General features: G+C 41.5%; 3 pseudogenes; all 3 read right to left on the bottom strand.

The window, feature by feature from the left end:
• Positions 1-9,830: 9,830 nt before the first annotated feature.
• Positions 9,831-12,437, bottom strand: LOC149517883 (25S ribosomal RNA; annotated as a pseudogene).
• A 232-nt stretch (positions 12,438-12,669) lies between these two features.
• On the bottom strand, positions 12,670-12,824 carry LOC149517882 (5.8S ribosomal RNA; annotated as a pseudogene).
• Positions 12,825-13,118: 294 nt separating this feature from the next.
• On the bottom strand, positions 13,119-14,918 carry LOC149517881 (18S ribosomal RNA; annotated as a pseudogene).
• Between the last annotated feature and the right edge of the window lie 6,305 nt (positions 14,919-21,223).

Raw genomic sequence — 21,223 nt, 5'->3', positions numbered from 1 at the left:
CTGAGGTTGTCTACCTTTATGAGCAAGGTGGGTAGGTGGTCGAGACCTTGATGCCTATGGGCAGAGATGGTTGCTCGAGGCCACCATAAGAATCATGGGTTAATGATTTGATAGTAGTTGGATTCCTCCTTATTGAGCTTGGGAATGTGCAGCCTTATGGCTTGAAGGATTGATATCGAGCTATCCATTGAAAAATGGACTTGCAAAAGGTTGACCTAGACCATGAGTAGTATTAGTATCGCATGGATACGTGGTTTTAGTTTAAGAAATGTACGACCTATAACACTCAACATATGCCAATGGTGTTTGATACAAATGCTTATAGCAAGGGCCAGGATATGCCAATGGTGTTCAAGGCAACTGCGCACTTTAAGGGCCATCTTCTGCCTATGCTGATCAAGGCATGTGCCTACACTAAGTCTAGATTATGCCAATATTAATCAAGGCATGTGCCCGTACCAATGGCCAGCTTCTTCCAATAATAGTTGAGGCATTTGCCTGCACCATGCACCAGCATATGCCATTAATGCTCGAGGCCTTGGCCAAAGTTTTATTTTGGGCCATGGTGCACATGCTAGGCTTCAGCATGTTCTGGTGCTACATTTTTTTTGCCTAGGACACCATCACTGAAGCATCACCGGAGAACTTGACTGGTAGCATTAGGGGTTTTGGTGATTAGGGATTAGAGTTAGGGTGTGTGCACACATGATGTGCAATGGGTGATGATCTTTGCCCTTATTTTGGCCCCCTATTCCCCAAGGAACCTTGACAGCTCACACCCCTTAAAGAGCATAAGAGTTTTATAGGTTCACAACTAGTAGCCATTCAAGTGTCTAAAATGGGGATGCTTTTTTCAAATGGCCGCAAAATCTTTTACAGTTTAATTTTTTAGTTGAATATTTTTGTGGATGCCAATGAAAATTCAAGGATCATGTATACCAAATTTAGGGCCAAAACTCCTAAAAAACTTTTCACAAATCCCAAACAACGAAAAATTTTGAAAATTTTGAAAAGTAGAAACTGAATCATCTTGCCATGAAACTTCACATCAAGGCTTAGGGGACCATTATATGAATTTAGAAGCTATAAAAATGGCTTTGGCATGGCAAAAATATAAAGCTATATCGGATTCCACCTACTACTCGATCATTATACGGATGGTGTGTGACTTGGGCTTAGGATACCCGCACATGGTGTATGGCCCACCATATACCATGACCAAGGGCCAACATGCCCTGATGGTAGTTAAGGCATGTGCATGTGTCATAATCCATAAGCTAGTTCAAGCCTAGGGGTTCTCTTTGAGTCAAGGAATAGTTCCAATTCTAGTGGGATAGGTCAACAGCCAGGGGGACAAGACCTTGAGGCCTACTGGAGGCCTAGGTTATGGGGAACTAGCCCAGAACAATTGTATGGGTCATCTAGACTTTAGAGGCTCGTGCATGATGTTCATTTTTGGTAGAATTGAGCTAGGCCCAGGTGCAAGCATTGGTGAATGCTTATATGAATTTACAAGCCATAACAATGATAGTGGCAAGGCAAAAATATAAAGATGTGCTTGAGCCCACCTACTACTTGATCGTGGTGCGAATGGTGTATGGCCCAGGACTAGGATACCCATGCATAGTGCATAACCTAATATGTGCCACCGAAGTTCAAGGAACTTCCTAAACAAAGGGCCAACATGTGCCAATGGTGGTCAAAGCATGTGCCAAGACCAAGGGCCAACATGTCTCGATGGTGGTTGAGGCATGCGCATATGTAACGATCCATAAGCTGGTCATGGTTGAGAGGTTTTCTCTGAGTCATGGAATAGTTCTAGTTCTAGTGGGATAGGGTCTGATAGATAGGGGGACCAAGCTTTAAGGCCTACTAGAGACCTAGGTCATGGGAAACTAGCCTAGAACAATGGTAAGGGTAGTGCTCAAGACTATAGCGGCTCAGGCATAGCATTTAGGTTTGGCAAAATTAAGCTAGGCCTAGGTGTAAGTGCTAGTGAGTGATGCATTAGCACACAGTCAGACCCAAGTGCAAGCGCTGATGATAAAGGTGTGGGCACGCCTAAACATAGTCCTCAAAGGATCAAATTTGTAGGCTTCTAGAAGGCCCAATACTGTAGCATAATCTTTGACAAGTTAGAATTATGCTAAGCACTTGTGTTTATAGGTTGACTTAGGTAGATGGAGTCAATTCTTTGTCCAAAGCCACATGTAGTTTGGCTTAAGACTGGAGCCTGTGACCTAAGCACCAAGCATCATTTGGTGCTATGGCGATTGAGGGGTAGACAAGTACCTTGGGTGAGAGGTTCATGATGCACATGGTGCACCAGGTGCCAACATCTAGGGCCTGTTTGCACCGATGGTGGTTAAGGCAAGTGCCCACACTAGGTGCCAGTGTCATGATTCATAAGCTGGTCCAAGCCCAGGGTTTTTCTCTAAGTTGGGTAATAGTTCAAGTTCTAGCAAGATAGAGTCTAACAGCTAAGGGGACCAAGCCTTGAGGTGCATTAGAGATCCAGGTCATAAGGAACTAACCTAGAATAATGGGGTGGGTAGTGATCAAGACTCTAGAGGCTCAGGGAAACTGGTTAGGTTCAGCAAGTTTGAGCTAAGGCCAGGGGTAGGTATGATGTGCGATGCACAAGAAGCTAGTTAAACCCAGGCAAGAGCATAAATGAGTGAGGTGCAGGTACATGGTCAAGCCTAGGTGTGGGCATGCCTAAACATAATCTTAGGAGGATCAAATTTGGAGGATTCTAGAAGGCCTAGTGCTCAGCATGATTTCAGCATTTCAAAGACTATGCAATAGCACTAAATCCCCTAAAATCAAGGATTGTAACTTAGCTCCTAAACTCAAGGGATTCAAACCAGTGTAATCCTTAGAGTTTAGGCACATATCTTAACATTGATTGTAAGAGGACTCAGCTAAAAATAGAAAGTCTCCCACCCTCATTGTACACATATTGGAACCATTGAATAATAACATCCTCACTCTTGCCTTAAATTTTTTGTTATTCTTTTAGCTTTTCTTCTAGCACTTGTTGTGCCTTTTTCATTTTGTAATGTATTGGGCACCAATCCCTATAGTCTAGAGTGTTTGTGCATGGTTTCCTATGTTAGGTTGATTTCGGATATAGAAAAGTACATTCCAATGTCCTAAAGCTGTGTGAACCTAGAGTTTGAGTCTCAACCAATGACACTAGCATCTGCTAAGGGTGTCTAAAGTAATAATGGGCCAGCATATGCTGGTGGTGTCTGAGCCAACAATAGGCTAGCATCTACTGGTGGTGTCTGAGGCAAAATAGGCTAGCATCTATTAATGGTGTGGATATGATTGCCTGCACCAAGAAAAGGCCAAATGCTATCAATGGTGTTTAAGGCATCAATCTGCACTAGGGGCCAGTGTGTGCTGATGGAGCTCGAAGCAAGTTCCCACACTAAGGATGAGCCTATCGCTGTAACAAATACCAATGGCATTCAATTCTTATTTACTTGGACGCTCGAGGGAGGGATGTCATCACTTGGCTAAATGGGTTGCAATGGAGAACACCGTTCATCCCCAACCTCAGAAAGGTGCAGTGTAAAAAAATAAAGTGAGAGGACTTTAGTGGGTGTGATGGGGGGGAGGGATGAATCGATGTGATAAAGGGCTAAATCTCAGTGGATTGTGGTAGCAAGGCCACCTTACTATTTACAATACACTGTCACATATTTAAGTTGTCTGCAAAGAATTTTACCCATTGCTCATTGGGAATTAAGCTCCAAGAAAGCTCGAGTGGCTTGCCTACCACGAGGGCTACACTTACAACACATGCCTTTGGGGGACATGGCCACTATTGTGGGTCGACAATCGAGTGACCGGTGCATGCATCACTTCTAACCTAGATTCTAACTTATTGGCATTCAATCATAATCCAGCACATGATAGCTTCATGCCACTAGCTTTTCAACCAAGCACAATTGTCATGCCCTGGGTGGGCACACCAGGCTCTCAGTCCTTTAGGCCCGAGCACCAAGGACCAAGGCTTGAACACTAGGGATAGTTGCTAGGGTTGGTGCAGTAAGCATGGGAGATAAGTCTAGACCACTTGTATAGCATACAGGCCTACTCGTATAGCCAGGACCAGACTTGCAACATGCCCGTACCACACCTAGATGGACCCAGGGGAGCTTGGATGATCTAGAATCTTCTAAAGGCATCTAGGATCGATAGCATTCAATAAGAGGATCAGTTTACTCTGAAAATTAGGAGGAGCCTTGTAATCCATGTCAAAATGTGTAATCTCTAATTTTAAAGAATCTTGTAAATCCCCTAATTTTAAGAGTTAGCCATAAGTAGAGCTAGGGGCCTCAACTATAAAAACAGGGTTGCCCCACCCTTAATTGTACATCATTACATCCTTTAACACATTCTGTCTTCAATAATATATAGCATATTTCAGCATTTTTTATTATGTTCTCTAACTTGCATATTCCACCCTTTCTTATTCTTGTTTGCCTGCATGCTAGTTGCATAGGCTAAACTTGGGCATACAAAGTTAATTCTAATCCCTAATGTTGCACAGATTCAAGCTTAAGTTAAGAGCCTATGATAGTTTGTAAAATAGTAGGTTCCAACTGAATTTGGTATCTGAGTAGGTGTTGTTTGCATGTTTTGTGTGTAGGTTGCTAGATTGCAGTCAAGAAGATGGCATCCTAGAGTGATGTTGCTAGCCAACAACCAAAGGCCCAGGTGCAAGGCCATGGAATAGGGAAGAAAGCTAGTTTCATAGACATCTAGTCTACCATGGATGGGAGGTTGGCCAAGGTGGAAGTGATAGTGGTCGATGTGAGAGACAAGCTTGATGAGGTGGAGGCTTGCTTTGAGGATATGGACTCCAGGGAAAAGAAGCTCCAAGTTGAGATGTAGGCTACTCTAAATGAGATAATCAACATCTTCACCCAGAGGAATGAAGCCCTATAGGGCATGATGGAGACCAAGCATAAGGAGTTTGAACAGTTCAAGGGGGAGCTTACTGCTTGCAAGATAACCATTGGGAATGGCATAATTACTGGTGTGAAAAAGTCTCATATGGAGATCTTCAAGCATAAAGGAGTTTAAGGGAACTAGAGTTGCGAAGGAAGTGGACAACTTTCTATGGGAGATGGAATAGTACTTTCAAGCTACAGGCATGCAGGACAATGCTAGTAAGGTAAGCAGTACTTCCATATATCTTAGTAATGTCAGCTTATTATGGTGGAGGTGCATGTGTGATGATGTGAGGCATGGGGGTACCATGATTAGAACCTAGGATGCATTTCAAAAGGAGTTCAGAGAGTAGTTTTACCTAGAGTACGCCAATAATGAGGCACGAGCAAAGTTACGTCGACTTACTTAGTAAGGGGACATAATGGAGCATGTCCAAAAGTTTTTTGAATTGATGCTTTAGATTTTAGATCTGAGTGAGGTTGAGGGTCTATTTACCTTCATGGATGGGCTCAAGCCATGGATGAAGCATGAGTTACAAAGGCGGAGAGTTTGTGATCTAGCCAAAACCATGACTACAGTTGAGTCCTTGGTAGAGTTTAGGCCATAGAACAAGTATGAATCTTCCAAGCCCAATGGGAAGGTAGGGACAAAAGGGACTGGAAGAAGCAATCTAAGGGAAAGGACTGTGATTCACAGCCTAAGGATAGGGACTAAGATCATTTGGAGAAGGATGGCCAAAGGAAGCCACCAATAGGGAAATGGAAGGCTAAGAGGGATCAAGAGTCGATCTCATGCTACCTATGTGGAAAAGGCCACATAGGTAGAAACTACCCATAGAGGGGCAAGCTGGCTATCGTAGACAAGGTGTCAGATGAGGAGCTAAAAAAAGGAGTAGCAAAGCTTGGCCTGATAGTACTCAATGCTATCTAAAACAAAGGCAGCCACAAGCTAAAGGGCTTGATATATATGGATCTATTGGTTGTAGGACAAAAAGTGAATGCTCCAGTGGACACAGGAGCATCACACTTATTCATTTCAAGTGATAAAGCCTACAAGCTCAGACTGAAGGTACAAAAGAGGATTGTACCATCAAGATGGTGAATTCCAAAGAAGTGCCAACCATTGGAGTATCTCTTAGGGTAGAGTTACAACTCGAAGACTGAAAGGGCAAAGAAACCATCAAGGTAATATCCTTGGATGACTATGAGTTTGTGATTGGTTTAGATTTCCTTGTTCAAATTTACACCCTCATTGTGCCTTTTGCCAATTGTATTTGTATTACGGATGAGTGGTGCCAATCATTTGTACTATTAAGGTGAGGGTTCGAGACTGGAACCAAGGTGCTATCAGCCATATAGTTTGCCAAGGTGGTGAGCAAGAATGAAGACACCTTCTTGGCTACCCTAAAGTATGATGGGTTGAAGGAGAAAGAGATTGACACCCTTTTGGAGGTGTTAGAGGTGTAGAAACCTTTAGCAATGTGATACCTATATAGCTACCTAACAGGCTACCACCAAAGAGAAAAATGGACCATAGGATTGAATTGATGCTTGAGGTAAAGCCATCAGCTAAGCCTTCTTACAGAATGTCATCCCTAAAGTTGGAGGACCTAAGAAAGTAACTTGGGGAGTTGATTGAAGTAGCTATATTAGGCCATCAAAGAGCTTGTACGGTGCCCCAGTTTTGTTCCATCGTAAGCATGATGGATCTTTGTAGTTGTGTGTGTAGTATAAGGCACTGAACAAGTTAACCATAAAGAACAAGTATCTTATCCCACTCATTGTGGACTTGTTCGACCAACTTGGAGGTGAAAGGTGGTTCACCATGCTAGATTTGAGGTCAAGTTATTACCAGGTCAGGATTGCATAAGGAGATGAGGCCATGATAGCGTGTGTCACTTGTTATGGTTTTTATGAGTTCTTAGTTATGCCATTCAGACTCACCAATGCTCTGGTGACATTTTGCTCTATTATGAACAAGGTACTTCAATTGTTTCTTTATCGTTTTGTTGTGGTTTATCTTAATGACATTGTGATATAGAGCCAGACATTGGAAGACCATGTAGACCACTTGAGACAGGTGTCCAAGGTGTTATCGGTACACAAACTATATGTGAGGAAGAAGTGCTCATTTGCCTAGTGAGAGGTACCATTTCTAGGCCATATAGTGGGAGGTGGCAAGATACATATGGATGTAGGCAAGGTACATGCCATTCTGGATTAGGAATCGTTAGCCAAGGTAACTAAGTTGAGGTCATTCTTTAGGCTGGTCAACTACTATCAGTGCTTCATCAAAGGCCACTCAGCTATAGCCATACCATTGATAGATTTGCCAAAAAAAGAGAGAGTGTCAGAGTGAAGCATCGAGTGCTAGGATGTCTTTGATTGGTTGAAATGGGTAGTGACCAAGGAGCCAATGTTGGCTTTGCCAGACCATGCTAAGCCATATAAGGTGCATACAAATGCATTAGACTTTGCAGTAGGGGGAGTACTGCTGTAGAAGAACCCTTAGTTGTGTTTGAGAGCCGAAAGCTTAATAAGACTAAGCGCAAGTACACGATCTAGGAGAAGGAGATGATACCAGTGGTGCATTGCTTGCACACTTGGTAACATTACCTGTTGGGGTCAAGGTTCATGGTTAGAATGGATAATGTGGCAACCAGCTACTTCTAGACGCAGAAGAAGTTATCCCCCAAGTAGGCCCATTAGTAGGATTTTGTAGCAAAATTTGATTATAGGTTGGAGTACAAGCCAGGGTAGGCAAACACAATGGCTGATGCCCTAAGTAGGGAGGCAAACCTTGCTACCATTAGCCAACCAGAAGGGTTTTAGGTGCCACATATCAAGGAAAGGCTCACGCATGATCCTATAGCTAAGGCTCTCATCGAGTATGCCAAGCAAAGTAAGACTAGGCAGTTTTGGTTACAAGATGACTTGTTGTACACCAAGGGTAATAGGCTATTTGTCCTATAGCATGGGAAGCTCTGTAGGGAAGTTTTGCAAGAGTGTCATGATTCGAGGTGGGCTGCTCAGCTGGGAGTGAGTCATAGCTTAGGCATTTTAGAGGAATGGTACTACTGGCTGCACATGAAGGAGGATGTGAAGGCCTATGTGAGGATTTGTCTTATGTCTCAATTGGACAAGGTAGAGCTTAAGAAACTAGGTGCTTTCTTGGAGCCATTGCCGATACCAGAGCGACCATAAGAGAACATCACTCTAGATTTCATAGTCAATCTACTAAAAATAGAGGGGATTGAGAATATCATGGTAGTGGTGGATAGATTTTCCAAGTAGAAGATTTTCATTCTAGCAACCAAAGAGTGCCCAGCCGAATAGGAAACACCATTTATTCCTGAAAAATGTGGTGAAGTACTAAGGAGTATTGAGGACCATTGTTAGTGATTAGGATGGCCATTTCATAGGGTAGCTCTAGACTGAGTTGTTCAAGCTATTGGGGTTAGACTTGAACTTTTTCTACCAGCATGCATCTTTAGACCGATAAGTAGACTGAGTGAGTGAATGGATTGTTTAAGCTACAATGTGTGAGTGCCATGCAAAGGGATTGGCCAAAGCTATTAGATGTCACCCAGTTTTCATACAACTTGTAGAGGAGTGAAGAAACAAACCAAAGTCCTTTTGAGATTGTGATAGGTTAGCAACTGCTAACACCTAGTTTGATCATTACCGATTATACAGGGCCCAATCTAGCAATATAAAAGTTTTCCAAGGCTTAGTAGGAGTAAGCCAACATGGCTAGAGTTTGTCCACATAAAGTTGTGAAGAGGTCAAAGAAGTGGGTAGACTAGAATGGAAGGGACATATAGTCCCAAGTAGGGGACTTGGTTTTGGTGAAGCTGTACCCCATTGTGCACCACAAAGTGCCACACAAAGATTTAGTCCAAAGGTACAAAGGATCTTTTAGAGTTCTTAAGAGGGTAGGCAAGGTTGCCTACAAGCTGGATATGCCACCAAAGCCAAGGGTACACCTAGTGTTCCATTTTAGCATGCTTAAGCCATTCCATGAGGATGAGGGAGATCTAGGACAGGCAAAGTTGACGTGTGCACCATTGAGAGTTAGGGCCTTATGTAAAAAAAAGGTCCATAGCATTATTGCTAATCGAGAGGTGAGACAGAAGAACTGCCAGTAAAGATAGGAGTACTTGGTGCACTAGAAGGGACTTCCAGACAATGAGGTGAGTTGGAAGCTAGTAAAAGACTTATGGTAGTTCTAAGACCAGAATAGGTAGTTTCACAAAGAGGATGTAACAAGGGCATTGTGCCATTAGGTGGGGTAGAATGTCATGCCCTGGACGAGTACACCAAGCACTCAGGCCCAAGCACCAGGGACCAAGGCTCGAGCACTAGGGATAGTTGTAAGGGTTGGCACAATAAGCATGGAAGATAAGTCCAGACTGCCCGTAAAACATACAGGCCTACTCACACATCTAGGACCAACCTCGCAACATGCTCGTACTATACCTAGGTGGACCCAGAAGAGCCTAGACAATCTAGAATCTTTCAGAGGCATCTAAGATTGGTAGCATTCAGTAGGAGGATCCGGTTGACCCTGGAAATCAAGAGAAGCCTCATGTAATCTGTGTAATAATGTGTAATCCTTGATTTTTAGGAAACTTGTAAATCCCATAATTTTAGGAGTTAGCCATAAGTAAAGCTAGGAGCCTCAACTATAAATAGAGGGTTACCCCACCCTCAGTTATACATCATCACATCCTTAGACACAATCTATCTTCAATAATATACAACATATTCCAATATTCTCTGTTGTGTTTTCTAACTTGTATATTCCACCCTTTCTTCTTCTTGTTTACCTGTACACTAGTTGCATAGGTTAAACTTAGGCATACGGATTTAATTCCAAGCCCTAAGGCCATATGGATTCAGGCTTAAGTTCAGAGCCCATGACACAATGATCAATTATGTGAATCAATGGTTCCACTGATACTAGGTTGAATTGCTATTGTGATGCTGCCATCAATAGGGTTAAACTAACCTATCTTATAATGGTCTAAACCTAGCTTATGTTCCCTATTGGCAACACTTGGTGAATTCTACTTCATAATGATAGGAAGACCTGATATCGAAGGATAAAAAAGCAATGTTGCTATGAACTCTTAGCTACCACAAGTGGGATAATAGACAGGGATAGTGGGAATCTCATTAATACATTCAAGCACATTACTAATTAGATGATGAGGCATTTGGCTACCTTAAGAGAGTCACATTTACTTCTACTATTTACTCATGCTTAGTTGAATTTCTTCACTTTGACATTCAGAGCACTGGGTAGAAATCACATTGCTTGAGCATCTATAGGGACCATCACAATGCTTTGGTTTAATTAAACAATTGGACTTCCCGTCTCCTTATCAATTTTGAGTTGACTGTTCATTGCCAAAGGAAGGCCTCTAAGGGAGCTCTTCCTAGTTCATCCCCTAGCTGACACGCGGTGACCCACTCTCATTGTGGGAATAGCTCAAGTAGTGCAATGGTAGCTGATGGGTTTAGAACTAAGAACCTTATGCCCAACCCTTGAGCCAATCCTTTTATTAAGGTTATGGATACAATTTGTTGACTTTTTTTGTCTACATTATTCCATTAACTAGAAGCTGCTCATTTTAAAGACTTAATGTGATTATTAGTATGATTGGGCACTGACAGCACTTGCTTCTCCAAATTTTAGGGGCTATCGAGGGTGAACCAGACACTATGCAACATGTGGCACTCTTTTGGTCTTTGTCTGAGCTATTTCCAAGGTGGGCAGGCCATTAAAGAGAAAATAAAACTCTTCTCAAGGCCTTTACCTATGTCTTTAGACTCCCTGACATTGCCATCAGCCATTACATCCTGATTCAAGAATTTTAACCTGATTCCTTTTTGAAGCTCGCACTGGATGCACTATGAGATGGGCGTCCCTCATCTCTTAGGATTGACTAACCCATGTGCAAGTGCATTCACATGAAACTTTTCCCCTTTTCATTCTCATTTGAATATTTGCTATTACCACCAAGATTTGCACTGATGGCTACTCTGCTAGAACTTGTACCCTAAGTTTTGCAGTAATCATTGCACTTTCCTACTCATTGGGCCTTGGCCTTTGCCCCGACAATTAGGTATAGGTTATGCACTTAAGTGCATCCACTTTTCAGGTTACTTGATTTGGTAGGTGAGTTATTAAACACTCCCTAGCGAATTTTAACTTCCATGACCACAATCCTGTTGTCTTAATCAACCAACATCCTTTATGGGTTCTAGGATGATACATAGTTGGGCACTGTAACCTTACTTTTGATTCATCCCACATCGACATTTCAATTTACCAAAAATGGCCCACTCAGAGCTCTTGATTTTATGGCACAGCTCAATGAAACAACCACACCATCTTACCTATTTAAAGTTTGAGAATTGGTCAAGGATGTTATGCCTTTGATGCCTTTAATCATTGACCTTACCCAATAGAACTTGCTAAGGGCTCCAACTATCCTAAGGGAAACTTTGGAGGGAACTAGCTACTAGATGGTTCCATTAGTCTTTTTAACCTTATAGCTAATAAGATGAAAGATTTGCATGTCAGTATTGTTGTAGGCCTCCACCAAAGTTTCCTCTGGCTTTACCTTGCTCAGGTATAGTTCACTATCTTTTGGGTCTCGACAGGCATGCTCACACTTAAACCCTTTTCAAAAGATCAAGGTTAGTTAGCAGTACACCCATAAGGGATCTTACAAATTAGTTACCTTGTGTTTTATGGGTTTTCTAGCCCATTGACTAGCATACATTCAGACTCCTTGGTCCATGTTTCAAGATGGGCTAGATAGGGAAATTATAGGCTGATGTTAGGAGCACACATGTGCTAAAGCACATTGATATGGCATGTGCTACATTTTGTGATTACGATGATGATGTCTCTATAGGCATATCAAAAGCCTGAGCTTGGGCTATCATCATGACCTATATCGATCCACACCTTGAGCTAATTGGTGGACCAACTTTCACCTATCTACATACAATTGGGGTGATCGTTAGCCCCCATCTACTTCTTTCCCCACATTTTCAAGCACTCTTTGACTCTCTTTTCAAAGTCCTTTTCATTTTTCCCTTTTAGTATTTGTTCACTATCAATCTCTCACCTGTATTTAGCCTTGGATGAAATTTATTACCTAATTAGGACTACATTCCCAAACTACCTGACTCACAAATAGTGGCTCTTGGTGTGATAGGGTCCAAGCACAATAGGGCTCTCACCCTTTCTGGCACCCTTTTTAAGGGGACTTAGCCTCGTCCACCATGAAGGATGTTTTTCCACACTACAATTTGGATACCATGAGTGTGCAATTCTCAGGCTAGGCTCTTCCCAATTCACTCACCATTACTAGACGAATCCTAGTAAGTTTCTTTTTGTGTACTTATTGATATGCTTAAACTCGATCGATAATCTTGCTTGATGTAAGGTTGCAATGCAAGCATCAACTAAGTGATGGAAAATTTCCAATAAGGTCCAAATGGATAACAAGAGCACATCACTGGAGACAAGGGATGCTGGGAGATTTACCACCAATGGTCATGGCGTTATCATTGTCGAGGACTCACTTTTGGGCCAACCATGACCAATGAGATCATAGGAGGCCATCTTCCACGCCTTCACCTGGAACCCAATAGGCAGGGGGTTAAAAAGGGCAACAATGCATGACACCTAGGTAGGCATGCCCTCAGCCAATGGCTTAAGGCATAACTTGCATTTAAAGACTCAATGGTTCATAGGATTCTGCAATTCACACCAAGTATTGAATTTTACTATGTTCTTCATTAATGTGAGAGCTGAAATATCCATTGTCAAGAGTCATTTTGGTTTTTCACCAAAAAAAGAGTTAAGGTACTGCACGCGCATGCAAAGCAAATGGGATGGCGATGGCACATGTGCTCTTTTTCATTTCAGTTCCATAGTTGAATTTGTGTTGAGGGTTTGTTATTTGGCTGTAGGAAATAATACTAATCATTTTAGTCACCTAAGAAGCAGAACAAATCAACCATCATGGATGCTTAGGGCCAGAATGGGTTCAGGCATAGAAGTGGCTTTGCCCTCACCCTTGATGTTTTATTAATAGGTTCATAGGTAATTCATTAAGCAAGTTTCAACAATGATCCTTCCACAAGTTCACCTATGTAAACCTTGTTAAAACTTTTCCTTCTTCTAAATGATAGGATCTAATGGACTTTTTATGACATCCTGGGTAGTTAACCATCCACATCACTATGATCTGAACACTTCACTAGACCATTCAATTAGTAGAAACAGCAAGTGGTGTGTACAAAGTGTAAAGACATAGTCAACGTGAGTTGATGACTCACGCTTACTAGGAATTCCTCATTGAAGACCAACAATTGCAATGATTTATCCTCATCATGATGAAATTTCAAAGATTACCTGAGCCTATCAATCAAGGCTATAGATTTCTTGAATACATCAGTGTGGGGCATGTTGCCCAAAACAACTAAAGGCATAACAAACTTGTTATTGCCTCAAACTTTCTTGGCCTAAGTGGCCATAGTCCCTCTAAGAAGCTAGCCACAAAGCATCACCTCTAGCTAGTTAGTAGACTAAGGTCTCATTTGTTAACGAAATTAACTAGACAAATTGCTCCACTAACTAAGAATGGCCATGCACCACCACCTATAAAATCAAGAAAAAATGCTCCTAATCTGTAATCTTTACTATATCTAGACCTAGAAGTTTCTCTGTGTTGAGTCAAATTATGCCTAGGTTCCATTGCTAGTGTGCCCTTCTATCAATTCTTTTAAGTTTCAACCTTGTGACCACACTCCCCTTAGAACCCAAAGACTTCAATTTCTCATAAGGTGTTGGTAGAGTCCTAAAAGTAACATCCATTAGTCCCTACTTGATATTGTTTATGGTTAAGACTAAGATAGTATCTGATTGTCTTCAAGCCCCTAACTTTTGTTCTTGATTAATGAAAACATCATTGGTAAATGCTTTCACAATTGTTCATTTTTCATAAATCTAAGAATTTCACCTCTGACTATGAAATACAAATGCCTTCGATTGTCCTTGTTAATCATTACTCAAATGCCAAAGGCCAACACAATAGGATCGAAATCCTATGATGTTATCCAATCCTAATGTATACAAGCATTGGGCTACTTTGAGAACTCTAATTTCTTCAAAGCAACAACATCAGAGAAACAACTTAGCCAGTTAAGGTTAGGAGCACATTGTTGACAGTAGGGATGAGTAGACACATGCTTACCATGAGGCGAATCAAACAACCTAACTATAGCTCTAACCAAGAGCTTTTTAACTGCATCAACTTAAATATATGCAATTAGAGCTAGAATTATAACACCTACTAGCAGTAGACTTGCCCTCCAATGAAACCTTATTAAGGGATTTAGATTGCATTCATTCCAATTACTAGACTCATAAAACCCAGTATTGCTATTTATTATCACTACCTCCCCTTATCAAGATTGAGTAATTAGCACACCTGCTGTCTTCCATAGATGTGGTAGGCATTTCTCATGCTTTCTTTCTAGAATCGAACCTTAATTCTCTTTTACTTGTCACCACTGTAGTAGACCACTATCCAACCATCAAAAGTTGATAAAGTAAAAATTTGAATGATGTGTCACCGATACAAAGGTCGTATGATTCATCGAGTTATCATGAATCATTAAAGCAATGGGCAAAGCTCGCATTGAGCTTTTATCCAATAAATGCATCCCTTCCAAAAGTCGAGGCTTGTTGCACAAATTAGCTTTAGAGTTACTACAATTATCTTAGTAGTAAATACCATCAAACAAATTATAATTGATTTAACGAGCCATTCATAATTTCACAGTTTGAATTAGTTTGTACTTAAATGTGCATGGCTTAGCCTTTGAGATAAGCATATGACTAATGGCAAGATCAACTAGGTAGAGCATTCCTTTGGGATGTTAGCACTACATAGGCCTCAATGCATCGACTGAGCGACGAAAAGAGCCAACATGGAGCACAAGTGTCATGCATGTCGAGCACATAAAATCATAGCATTGGATGAACAAATGTCAAAAGCCCACACCCATAAAATGTTTTACATTTGATAGCATGATCGAACACTAGTGTACCAAAGTGGCCATAGAGGTTTGGGTGGCACACTTGGGACACAAAGCATGGTTGAGGTCTAATGCATTGCCTCTAAGGACATAAGACAGATGAGGGATGGCAAGACATCCAGTTTCCATCAATTTAGGTATTAAGCATAGGATCCTGATTATGCCTCCAGGGTATATGACCATATGGCGGAGATTGAAGAGGATGATGGGTCAACAATTTGATGCGTCGAGCATGAAGCCTACCAACATACACAATCATAGCACCATTCATATGCTCATTGTGTACAAGTGGCAACATCTATGCACACCAATCCATAACCCATCCAATTGATTACTCGATATTGAACAAAGAAAACAACGTATGAGGCCATGCCATAACCATTTAGCATGGGAAAAACATAAGCAAGGGCCATGAGACTACCCCTACCATCCAACAGGTAACAATAACATGACATCACCAATGCTTGGTTTGGCCAGGACTACATACATAAACTCTATTATCACCACTTTAGGGGGACATTTTCGATTAAGGGACTTACTCTTGGGGGATCTTGGGTAGCATCAGTTGCATGTGTCACAGGCTTTGATCTTAAGCCCTGCAATCATACAGCCTTAGGTGGAAAAATACCATTGATGTATGCCTAAGTCAGTCTTTAACTAGGTTGAGTGTGCCACTCACTAAGGACTAGTCAGACCCTAGAGACAATCAAACACTATAACACACTAAAAAGGCATTGGTAAAAGAATACAAGATCTTTTTTTTTGCTGAAACAATGTGGCTTATGTACAAATTTGCTTCAATAGCTTTGTGGGTTCACAAGCTTATTAGATCATAAGTTGCTCCTATAGGAAAGGAGGCACCCCTATTTATACTTGAGCCCCAATGGCCTAGGTGGTTATCAAGGAGCTAATGTATGGCTTTAACAAACATCCTAGAGGGTTGTAAGGCCGTTAGACACATACAAAGTTGGTTAGGGAATTTTTAGAAAAAAAATTGGTTCCAAACACTTTGTGGCACATTGAGTCTAAAAGTTTCCTGGCTCTCTCACAAAGTGCCTGAACCTTGGGCCTTCCAGAAGCTTTTCTTGCCTAGTGTGACAATAACCATACCCATTTTCGTATTTGGCTCTTTTAGAAGGTTCTATGTCCATGCACCTATCTTGTGTCCAAGGTTATTTAGAGCCTTCACACCTACAATGCTTGCACCTCTTTTTTAGGGCTTTCTACAAGCTTATCCTAAATGGTCCTCAAGCTTAGTATTAGGTAACTCTAGCAAGGACTCATTCTTGTAATCTGGTGCTTGAGTGAGGGTCTGGCCTCCATGCGCTAGTGCTTGGGCCTTGGCCTCAATGGTGCACATGGGGGGTGTGACATTCTCCCCCATCTGTTTCATTGATGCCCTCGTTGTGTATTCTTTGTAGAACCTATCGACCTAATCCTAGAACTACCATAATGATTTAATTGGCTTTTAGCTTATCTTAGTATCTGGTTAACTTTTTTATTGTACTAAGTACTCATGCTTAGGCATTTGTTACATCTATCTACCATGTGATTGATTAAGATGCGCTCAACCTCTCGGTCATGAGAGGCCTTAATGCCCATTAATGCTTTCTTTGATTGGCCTTAAAAGGGATCATTTGAGTTTTTATGGTTGGGTTTAAGCATACTTACATGAAAACCCAAATGTACCTTCACTATAAGAGTAGCTCAAGCTTGTATGTAGTCTTGCCTACTAGTTTAAGAACTTTGAAAAAACCTTCATACCCCTGAGTAAACCTCTTGTGCATCCCTGGATACCGTAGCACTAAGTGTAGCTTAACTAGTACCGAGTCACCTACTTGATACTGCATGTTCCTCCACTATTAATCAACCTACTTTTTTATTACTTCATGGCCTTGTGTAGACACACTTAAGCTAGATCGACTTATTCTTGCCATGCTTTGGCAAATTTGTAAGCTACTAGGTTCAATCCCATGTACCCCAAGGCAATAACACCGGGTGCACATGGCTGCTGCTCTATCACAATCTCAAAGGGTCTTTGATTCATAGTGTCACTTTGTTAAAGATTGTATGAGAATTGAGCTATGTCCAAAAATTTGGGCCAATTTCATTAGGAGGCACTGACATAATGTCAAAGGTACCTCTTCAAGAAGCCATTCACCCTCTCAGTCTACCATCTATCTAAGGGTGCATAGTGGTAGAAAACCTCAAGTTAGACCCTTGGAGCCTAAACAGTTCACTCTAAAACTTGTTGATAAATCAACCATCTCAATCAATCATGATGGATTAAGGAACACCCTAATACTTAACTATGGTTTTGAGGAACAATCAAGTTGCTTACTTTATTAGGCATTCCTTAGTTGCTAGAATAAAGGTTTCATACTTGGAGAATTGGTCCACCACTATGAAGATGTTGCCATACCCATCCACCTTGGGTAATCTAATAATAAAGTCCATAGAGACAGTCTCTCATGGGTGTTTGGGAACTGACAATGGCTTTAGGAGGTCGATTAGAGATTTTGCTCTATCTTGTCTTGTTAGCACACAAGACAAGTTCTAATATAGGCCATCATATCATCCCTTATCCTAGTCTAATAATATCGGTCCTCAATAAAGGCTAAGGTGTGGTGCACACCTAGATGGCCTACCCATCATGAGTTGTGAAACTCCTTTATGATTTCCTTTCATAGCTTGTTAAATTGTGGGACAAAGTTGGTTTCCCTTGGTGTAGAGTAGATCCCCCTCAAAATAAAACCATCTAGCCTTCCCTTGTTTCACATACTCAATCAAGGTTTTGGCTGTGGGATCTTAGATCAGCCCTTTTTTGATATGTGCAAGTAGGGAACCCTTTGGCCTACTAATCATTGCTAGTTCAGCCGTGTGGCTGAGTGCATCTACCATGACATTGGCCTTTCTTGGCTGGTACTCCATGGTAAAATTAAACTTGGCTCTAGGAAGTCTTACTAGCAAGCTTGTTTAGGAGTAAGCTTCTTTTGACTTTGGAAGTAACTGGTAGCCATGTTGTTGGTCATCACCATAAACTTACTTCCCAACAAGTCAAGCCTCCATGTGTGCAAGAAATGCACCATCGTAGTCATCTCTTTCTCTTGGACTGTAAATTAATGCTTGATCTCATTAAGCTTTTTACTCTTAAAGGTAATTGTATGCCAGTCTTGCATCAACACACTGTTAAAAGCAAAGTTGGATGCATCAGTGCATACATAATTTGGCTTGGTGTAGTTAAGGAGAGCTAAGACTGGCTCTTCTATGATAGCTTGCTTTAGGTGATTGAAGACATCCTAACTTTCAGGACTCTATTCCCAAACTCTTCCCTTATTAAGCATGTCGATCAAGGGTGCTATAATGGTTAAGTACCCATTTATGAATTGTCAAGAGCTATTTGCTAGACCAAGGAATGATTGCAACTCTATGACCTTGGTTGGTAGTTCGCGCTCTTAGATTACATCGACCCTATCACCATTCATCTGGATCTAGCCATTTCCCACAATATGGCCTAAGAATGAGACCTCATGCTGGGTGAATGAACATTTCGCTTTTTTTATGTATCGTTTATTCTCCCTTAGTACTTGGAACACTTGTCGCAAGTGATCCACATGTTCTTCAAGCAATCAGTTATAGATAACAATATCATTAAGGCACATTATAACAAATCTATCAAGAAAGGCTTTTAGTACCTTGTTCATTAACATTCAGAATGTCATGGGCATGTTTATCAGACCAAAAGGCATTACTAGGAACTCTATGCCTTATAGTGAGTCACACATGGTGTCTTTGGTTCATCACCTTTAGAATCTTAGATCTACCTTGGTAAACCACCATGCTCTTCCCAACTGGTTGAACAAGTCAACAATGAGGGGAATAGGATACTTGTTCTTCATCATGAGCTTGTTTAGTGCTCGATAGTCAACGCACATCTATAAGGCCCTAACATACTTCCATGAAATAGGACTGGTGCACCCTATATAGCTTTAGGGGGCCTGATGAACCCCTAAATCTATAAGCTCTTTGAGATATCTCCTTAGCTCTTTCAGCTTTGGGGGTCACATCTTTTATCAGGCTTGGCCTAGTGGCTTGGCATCAAGCACCGGTTTGATCTTGTGGTCTACCTCATTTTTAGGTGGTAGTCTCTTGGGCAATTCTGCAAGCATGACATCCTTGAAGGACTCCAACACCTCCAAGGGGGTGTTGTCATTCGATTCTTGAGGGTCATTCTCATTTAGGGCCACCAAGAAGCTAGGCTCTTCCTTTTGCATGCCCTTGGCAAGTTCGATGGTAGATAGTGCCTTAGTTACGGTCCCTTGCTCTCATTTCACTAGGACAATACAATGGCACCGATGGTCCATGATGCAAATGTAGTTAGTGAAGGGAACAAGGAGTGCATTGATCCTATCAAGAAAATCTAAGCCGACGACAAAGTCATAGTCATCAAGAAGGATTACATCAATGGATTCCTTGCTTTTCCACACTCCAAGTTGTAACTCAATTCCTTATGCCATGCCAATGATCAGAACTTCTTTGGAGTTAATGGTCTTGATCCATCCCACCTTTTTCTTGAACTTGAGTCATAGTCTTTTCACCATTCCTTTGAACATGAAGAGATCAGATGTATTTGTGTCCACCAAGGCTTTCAAGCACTTCCCTGCAATTGAGATTTTGATGAACATGAGCCTCTTTCTCTTGTGGCTCTTTTTTGCTAATATAGAACTTAGCATGATCGAACCAAGTTTTAGTCCCTCCTACTTAGGTTGCTCCTTGTATCCCTTGATGATAGCCATAAGCTTGGCTTTATTAGGGCAATCCTTGGCTCGGTGTTGACCATCACACAAAAAATTGGTCATGGGTCCATCCCTTATCACTGGCCATTTGTTCTTTTTTTTGTCTCCCTCCTTAAAGGACTTCTATTTATGCATTAGTGTCTTACCACTGCTACTCTTGTCCTTGTCTCCCCCACCTTTGCCCTTGCCTTTGGGTTTGGAAGACTCAAACTTGTCACCTTTATTGAATTCCATAAAGGATTCAATAGTAATCATAGCTCGAGTGAAGTCTTGGACACCCATCCTTATTAGCTCTTGCTTAGCTCATGGCTTAAGCCTATCCATAAATGTGTAAAGTGCCCCATCCTCCCCAAGGTTAGGAATTCAGAGCATAAGTTTTGAGAACTCTAGAACATAGTCACACACCTCTCCATATTGGGTGAGCCATCATAGATTGGCGAGTGCAACCTATACAACATATTATGGGTAAAACTATTGCCTAAACTCCCTTTGGAACTCCTCCCACTTTCCAATGGTAGTACCCCTGTGCCTGGTCTCTTTGGACCTACAATGCCACCATAGAAGTGTGATGTTTACAAGATACATAGAGGTGGTGTTTACCTTAGTAGCATCCCCTTCAATACCCATTGCATGGAAATACTACTCTGTGCCCTATAAGAAGTTATCTACATCCTTTGCAGACCATGTCCCCTTGAACTCATTAGGCTTAGGAACCTCTACCCTAGTCCTAAGAGTTATCACAAGTATACCTCCCTCTACGATTGCCTCACATACGAAGAGGGTTCTCTTAGGCTACTCCATCTCCTCCCTCATGGCCTCTACCAAGGCTTTTAGGGTAGAGTTTTTATGGGTAAGGCTTTTGATTTCTTTGGAAAGAGTTTGCTTTATCTCTTTCATTATCTCTTTTCCAACCGAGACCAATTCTTTCATTTTAATCTTTATAATTGTCCCATATTTTAGCCATTACCAACTTCACCTTGGCCAACTAGGTATCAAAGGCTGAGATTATGTCCCTACTAGTGCCTTTCTTACCCTTTTTAGTAATGCATGTCTTACAAGCCTTTCACCTTCAGTGTGCTGATGGCTCATTCTGGAAGTAAACATTGTCTTGGATTGGGGTCACACACTAAACTGTGCTTTCATACCAACTATCACCGGCTTTGGTCTTAAGCTTTGCAACCATGCAACCTTTGATAGGAAAATACTAATCATGTATGCGTAAGTCAGTCTTTAACCAGGTTGAGTAAGCATGCCACTCACCAAGGACTAATTAGGCCCTCAAGAAATTGAACACTATAGTACACTAAGAAGGCATTGGTAAAAGAATACAAG

The sequence above is a fragment of the Durio zibethinus genome, chromosome 8 (assembly GCF_047325235.1).
Source record: "Durio zibethinus cultivar Kanyao isolate XHJ-2024 chromosome 8, ASM4732523v1, whole genome shotgun sequence".
Taxonomy (NCBI): Eukaryota; Viridiplantae; Streptophyta; class Magnoliopsida; order Malvales; family Malvaceae; genus Durio; species Durio zibethinus.
The sequence above is the reverse complement of the archived record's forward strand: the minus strand, read 5'-3'. Positions and strand labels throughout refer to the sequence as shown.